Genomic DNA, 6549 nt, shown 5'->3' with positions numbered 1-6549 from the left:
CACAACTCCAAAACGTAGCCCCATACTAGCTACTGGGAGGAAAATCAACTCTATCCCAGCCCAAACCAGCACAACAGGGTACATGACAGAGACAAAAGAATTAAAAAATAGGGACAGCTAACTAAACAAACAGACATAGGAAGAAAATTTAAAAGGTGATGGGCTACATGACAGACGGGAATAACTTAAAGACAGTGAATAGGTTAAAGTAGACATAGAAAGAAAAAGTAAAAAGCAACAGGGTACACAATAGTGAGGAAAGAATTAAAAAACAGTGATACACAGCTCGATAGAAGTAGACATAGAAGGAAAATTTAAGAAGTGCTTGGGTACAGGACAGAAAAAAATTTTAAAAATAGCCACAGTGAACTAAAACTGAGAAATATAAAGGAAATTTAAAAGTATCACAGGGGCACAGGACAGAGAGATAAAAAATGAAGACAGTAAACTGGATAAAAGTAGACATAGAAAGCAAATTTTCAAAGCGACAGGGTACACAACAGACAGGAAATAATTAAAAAATAGCAATAGGCAGCTTCATAAATGTAGATGTAGCATTGTGGTTTAACCCTGGCTGGCAACTAAGTACCATACAGCTGCTCACTTACTCCCTCCTACAGTGGGATAGGGGGAGAATCAGGAGGGTAAATGTAAGAAACTCATGGGTTGATATAAGAAGTTTAATAATTAAAAAGACTTTTTTTTAAAAGTTGTAACAGAAAAAAAAAACCAGCAAACGAAAACATTTGCTTACCACCAACTGACCGATGCCCAGCCAGTCTCAAGCAACTGGGTACAGGACAAAGAGGGAAGAATTAAAATATAGGGTCAGGGAGACAGAGAGGGGAAAACATAGAAATTAAATTTTAAAAGTAATGGGGTACAAGCCGGTGCAGAAAAAATAAAAAACAGGGAGAAGCAGCTGGTTAGAGAGAGGCATATTAAACATTTAAAAGGCAACAGGGTACTGGGCAGAGTTGACAGAAGAATAACAAGTTTTAAGGAGCCATACACATAGGCGGGCAGGCAGAGAGGGAGACGGAGGAAGGGAGGCAGAGGTGGGCCAGGATGTAGAGGAGAGGATGTGCGACTCACCACAGCTCCTGGTGCCGGCAGGAGACCTTCACCGCCCCGACGTTTCTCTCTGCCTCTGCCCCTTCCTCCTCCCCAGTGCCGGCTGCCTGACCCTCACCCACTCGGCAGCACGCAGCGGACGCCTCAATGCTCCTCATCCACAAGACTTCCTTGATACACGGCAGCTCACGCGTGTAGCCAACAGAGGCCAGGAACAGCTCAGAGGGATCCTTCCTTGCCACGGGGACTGGCCATTCCTTGCTGCAGGCACCTACCAGCCAGACCCCCTTGGACTCCCTCCTCAGCCAGTTCCCCTGCCCAGGCAGCCCCCTTTACAGCTGGAGCCCCTTCACACAGCAGGGCCAGCCCCATCCTCAACCTCACTGGCCACACCTGGGGCCATCCCAGCCCCAGCTGGAGCCCATCAGGAACAGGGGCCATTGCCAAAGCCCCACAGCATATTATCCCTGCCCCTGCACCTACCCACATCCAGGGACACAGAGGAGGCAGGAAAAATTTATTCATTAATGCATATAAGAAATCCTGGCAATGAGTTGGCTACAAGGCTCAGTGCCCAAAGGCAGCAGGATGGGGTGATAAAAGGGAAGAGTAAAGCAGGAGGAAGGACAGAGGGACACAGAGGTGCAAGACAGGGAGCCAGAAAATGGGATGCTAGGGACAAGAAGCAGGAAAACAGTGTAGAGAGAGAAGCGCAGAGAGACTGAGCAAAACAACAGGGATGGAGATGGAGGAATAAATAATAGAAGTGGGGGAGAGAAGGTGAAGGGACTGGCAGGACAACAAGGTAAAGACAGGACAAGGGACAGGGAAACATTCTCAAGTGATACGGGAGAAGAAACAGCAAGAACTAGAAAACAGAAACAGGGAGCCAGGTAGAGAGAAAATTTTCAAAAAGCAACAGCATACGAGAAACATAGGCAAGAACTAACAAATAGGCACAGGGAGATAGAAAGAGGGAGATGTAGAAAGAAAATCTAAGAAGTGACAGGGTACAGGACAGAGAGGGAAGAGTTAAGAACTAGAGACAGGGAGATGGATAGAACGAAACATAGAAAATTTTGAAAGCAACAGGGTACAAGAATCAAAAAGTAGGTACATGGAGCTGCATAGAGGGAGACATAAGAACAAAATTTGAAAAGCAACAGGGTACAAGAAACACAGGTGAGAAATTAAAATAAGGTCAGGGAGACAAAGAGAAGGAAAAGTAGCAAGAAAATTTAAAAAGCAACTGGGTTTAAGAAACATGCAAGAATTTAAATAAGGATGGAGAGGTAGAAAGTTTCAAAAGTGACGACATACAAGAAACATAGGCCAGATTTTAAAAATAGGGACAGGGAGCCTGAGAGAAGGAAACTGTGGTGGGTTGACCTTGGCTGGCTGACGAGCGTCCACCAAGCCACTCTACCATTCCCCCTCCTCAACAAGACCAGAGGGTAGAAAATACAACAAAAAAGCTTGTGGGTCAAGATAAGGACAGAGCAATCGCTCACCAATTACTGTCACAGGCAAAACAGACTCGACTTGGGGAAATTAATTTATTGTCAGTCAAAATCAGAGTACAATAATGAGAAATACAAACAAATCTGAAAAACACCTTCCCCCCACCCCTCTCTCTTTTTCCTGGGCTCATCTTCACTCCTGACTTCTCTACCTCCTCCTACCGAGCAGCACAGGGGGAGAAGGAGCGGGGGGTTGCAGTCAGTTCATCACAAGTTGTCTCTGCTGCTCCTTCCTTCTTTGTGCTCTTCTTCTGTTCCAGTGTGGTGTCACTCCCATGGGGCCGCAGGTCCTGCCAGAAAACCTGCTCCAGTGTGGGCTCCTCTCCACAGTGTCACAGCCTCCTTCGGGTGAATCCGCCTGCTCTGGCGAGGGGTCCTCCATCGGCTGCAGGGTGCATATCTGCTCCGCCATGGACCTCCGTGGGCTGCAGGGGGACAGCCTGTGTCACCATGGTCTTCACTGCAGGCTGCAGGGGAATCTCTGCTTTAGGACCTGGATCACCACCTCCTTTTTCTTCTTCACTGACCTTGGTGTCTGCAGGACTGACAGCTTCTGCACAGCTTTTTTTTAGCCCTTCTTAAATATCACAGAGGTGCTACCAGCGTTCCTGGTTGGCTCAGCTTTGACCAGTAGCAGCTCCATCTTGGAGCTGGAACTGGCTGTGCCCAACATGGGGGCAAGTCCTGGTGTCTACTCACAGAACCCACCCCTGCAGCCCCTATCCACTCCCCTGCCCCAGCTTGCCACACAAACTCACTACAACAGTGATCGGCTACAGGGCAGAGAGGGGGGATTGAAAAGTAAGGAAAGGGAGACAGAGAGAGACAGGGTGGGGAAATAGCAATGGGCTACAGGACAGAGAGGAGGAACTAATAAAAAAGGAGAGGGTACCAGACAGAGAGATGGATAAAAACAAATATTAGTGATGAGCCACAGGGCAAAAGGAAGAATTAAAAAACGGGACAGTGAGGTAGATGAGAGAGACTGAGAAATATCAAAAACACTGATGATCTAAAGGGGAGAGAGAGGGGAAATAAAGAATAGGGACAGGGAACCAGACAGAGAGAATAATAAAGACAAAAATGGGCTATGGGACAGTGAGGGAAGAAGTTAAAACATAGGGACAGGGACCTGGAACAAGAGAATCTAAGAAAGTAAAAGTGTATCCAGAATACAGGGCAGAGAAAGGAATTTAAAAATAGAGACACAGCATCAGACAGGTGACAGCGGTGGGAATTGTGAAGGGCTAAAGGGCAGACAGGGAGGAATTAACAAGATTGGGATAAGAACACAGATGGATAGATGGAGAAAGACAAAGTAGTGATGGGCTGCAAGGCAGAGACAGAGGATAAAAAAAAGAGGGATGGGACAGGTCAGAAGTGCAGAGAGAAAAAGAAAACAGAGAGGCAGAACAACAGAGAAAGAGGGGGACTTAGAGAACAAGAAAGGGAGAGGTACAGAAAAAAAAAAAAACAAAAAAATTAAAGCAGTGAGAGAAAGAGAAGGTGGGGGCAGGGAGGGACTGGGATGCAGAAGAGGGGTGACACAGCCCCAGGGGTCCAGGACTCACTGTACCTCCCGCTGTTGGAGCTGCTGGGAGAATTTGACAGTTCAGACATGTCTGTCTCTCTCTCCCTCTCCCTTCCTCCTCTGTAGCTGCACTCACTTGACTGTCATCCACCTAAGAGAATAGATTGGTGTCTTTCAGCTCTTACAATATGAGCCTTCCTAGAAACACAGCCTCACATGCACACACACTACATGGCTGTACTGTGGTTTTGGTTATGCATACAGACCCTGCCGTGCACACTGGTGATCGGACCTGCTGAGGACTACACTAGGAAGGATCCATCCTCACCTGAAGAGGCAGGCTATCTCCTGTCTGCAGCTGGTGGCTGGATCCTCTTTATTTTATTCTTCAGCAGCTTTACCATTCTATGGCCTCTCCAGCTTCAGCGTCAGCTTCCGCAGCTCCTGCCCACAGCCAGTAAGCGCTCCGCCTGCCCCTCTGCGCTCCCGCGCCGCGAGGAGAGGGAGGCCAGGCAGAGACAGCCCACGCAAGCCTGAGGCTGCTGCAGTCAACGGCATCCCCAGGGGACGAACGGACAACCGCACCCACAGCGTGGCCTCTGGGAGAGGGAAAGAGGCAGCAGTGACCGTTATTACCGCAGCTCGACCCTGGCCGGAGCCCCTCCTTCCGCAGGGCTTCCGCAGACGCCGCTCGTTCCCCGCACCGCTGCTAACGGCACCCCCGTTAAGGGAGACTCGAGACCACCGCAGGGCCAGCTTGCTGCCCTCGCGACAGGGCTCGGGGGCTGCCCGCGGCTACAGCGCAGGCTTCAGGGGAGGGGCTGGAGCTGGGGGCAGCCGCACGGGCCGAGCGGGGCCGGGGGAGCTCTGGCGACTCGGGCAGGCGCCCGCTGGCCGCGCCTGGGGGGTGCCCGCCTCCGTCCCCTCTTCCCTTCTACCGGCTCTCTCTCGGGGAACTCCCCGGCGCTGCCCTGGCCCGGCTCGCCTCCGGCGGACCGGCAGCCTGCCGCGGCGGCCGCTTCGCAGCTTCCCGTCCCGCCAGCCCCGGGCGGCCAGCGGGCAGGAGGCACCCCTCGCCCTCGCCCCCGCCGGAGGGGATCGCTCGCCTCACCCGCGGTCCCGGCGCTCGCCCGCTGCCGCCGAGACCCGCGCGCCGCCACGCTGCTCCCGGGGACCGCGCATGCGCCGGAGGGGCCGGAGCCGGCGCGCGAACGCCGGGCTGCCCCACGCGCAGGACGGCGCATGCGCCCGGGAGGGCTGGTCGGGGAGCGGGCGCAGCGGGAAGCCCGCGGAAAACCACGCGAAACCGGCAACGCTCCTGAGTCTGACCTGGTCGCACTCCGGGGGCCGCGGCGGCGGCGGCGGCGGCAGCAGCGAGGACTACGCCGCGCCCGAGAGCCACGCGGCTGCCCGGCCGCCGCAGTCCGCGGAAACTACAGCTCCCGGCATGCCCCGAGGGGACGCCGCTTCCGTTTCCGCCCACCCCCACGCCGGCGCAGCCGCAGTCCCCGCCGAGCCCCCAGCGCCGCTCCGGGCAGCTCCGGCGCGCTCCCCGCCGCCCGCCGCCGGCTCCGGACAGTCCCCGCCGCCGGCTCCGGCACGGCGCGGCACCCCCCGCCCGGCTCCGACTCCGGTCAGTCCCCGCCGCCGCCGCTCCGGCACGGCGCGGCACCCCCCGCCCGGCTCCGGCTCCGGTCAGTCCCCGCCGCCGCCGCTCCGGCACGGCGCGGCCCGGCCCCGCCCCGCTGCCGCTCCGCGCGTCCGGCACGGACCCCGCCGTTCTCCTCGGGGCTTTCCCCGGGACCCGCCGGGCGATTGCGCAAGCCCCGCCACGGGGCCCGGGCCCCCCCCGGCCCACGTGCTCCCCCCGGCCCACGTGCTCCCGGCCCTCCGCGAGCCCCCAGGGCCCCGGCCCCCCCCCCCCCCCGGCCTCGGCACAGGCGGCCCCCACCTCCCCCGGGCCACCCCCGCCTGGGACGTTCGCGGTCCGAGGGGCGCCCGGCCCCGCTCACCTTCTCCCGAGGGGCAGCCGCAGCCCGGCCACCGCTCTGCTCCGCTCCGCTCCTGCCTGGGCTCCCACCGGCCCCGCCGCGGCCCCTCCCCCGGCAGCCCCCCCCTTTCCAGGGAGGGGCCGTCGCCATCAGCCTCACTGCCCGCACCTGGGGCTCCTCCAGCCCCGGCCCGCAGCTGTGGTACCGAAAGCCGGAATAAAACTCCAGAACACCCATGGGAAGTTCAGAAGCAGGCGCTTCGTTTACGGAATGAAAGATGTCAAAGTAAGATGACTCTTGACGAGCTGTTCACTGGGGTAAAAATACAGATTTTAATACCCGTCTTATTTTAGTTCTAAGACTTGGCAATTGCCAGGTATCATCTTTTCGATTTACCCAGGTCCACCGCCGAGGCCACAAGGGAGATTTCTTC

At 55.6% G+C, this 6549-nt stretch overlaps 1 long non-coding RNA gene across 1 annotated transcript; it reads right to left on the bottom strand.

Annotated features, from left to right (window-relative positions):
- Positions 1-2611: 2611 nt before the first annotated feature.
- On the bottom strand, positions 2612-4337 carry LOC128146258 (uncharacterized). Its single transcript, XR_008236717.1, has 2 exons — positions 4171-4337; positions 2612-3061 (listed from the first exon to the last, which is right to left on the bottom strand). It is a non-coding gene; the product is annotated as an uncharacterized LOC128146258 (long non-coding RNA).
- Positions 4338-6549: the final 2212 nt, after the last annotated feature.

Source organism: Harpia harpyja, chromosome 9, assembly GCF_026419915.1.
Source record: "Harpia harpyja isolate bHarHar1 chromosome 9, bHarHar1 primary haplotype, whole genome shotgun sequence".
In the NCBI taxonomy this organism is placed as follows: domain Eukaryota; kingdom Metazoa; phylum Chordata; class Aves; order Accipitriformes; family Accipitridae; genus Harpia; species Harpia harpyja.
This window is presented reverse-complemented; position numbering and strand designations above follow the sequence as displayed.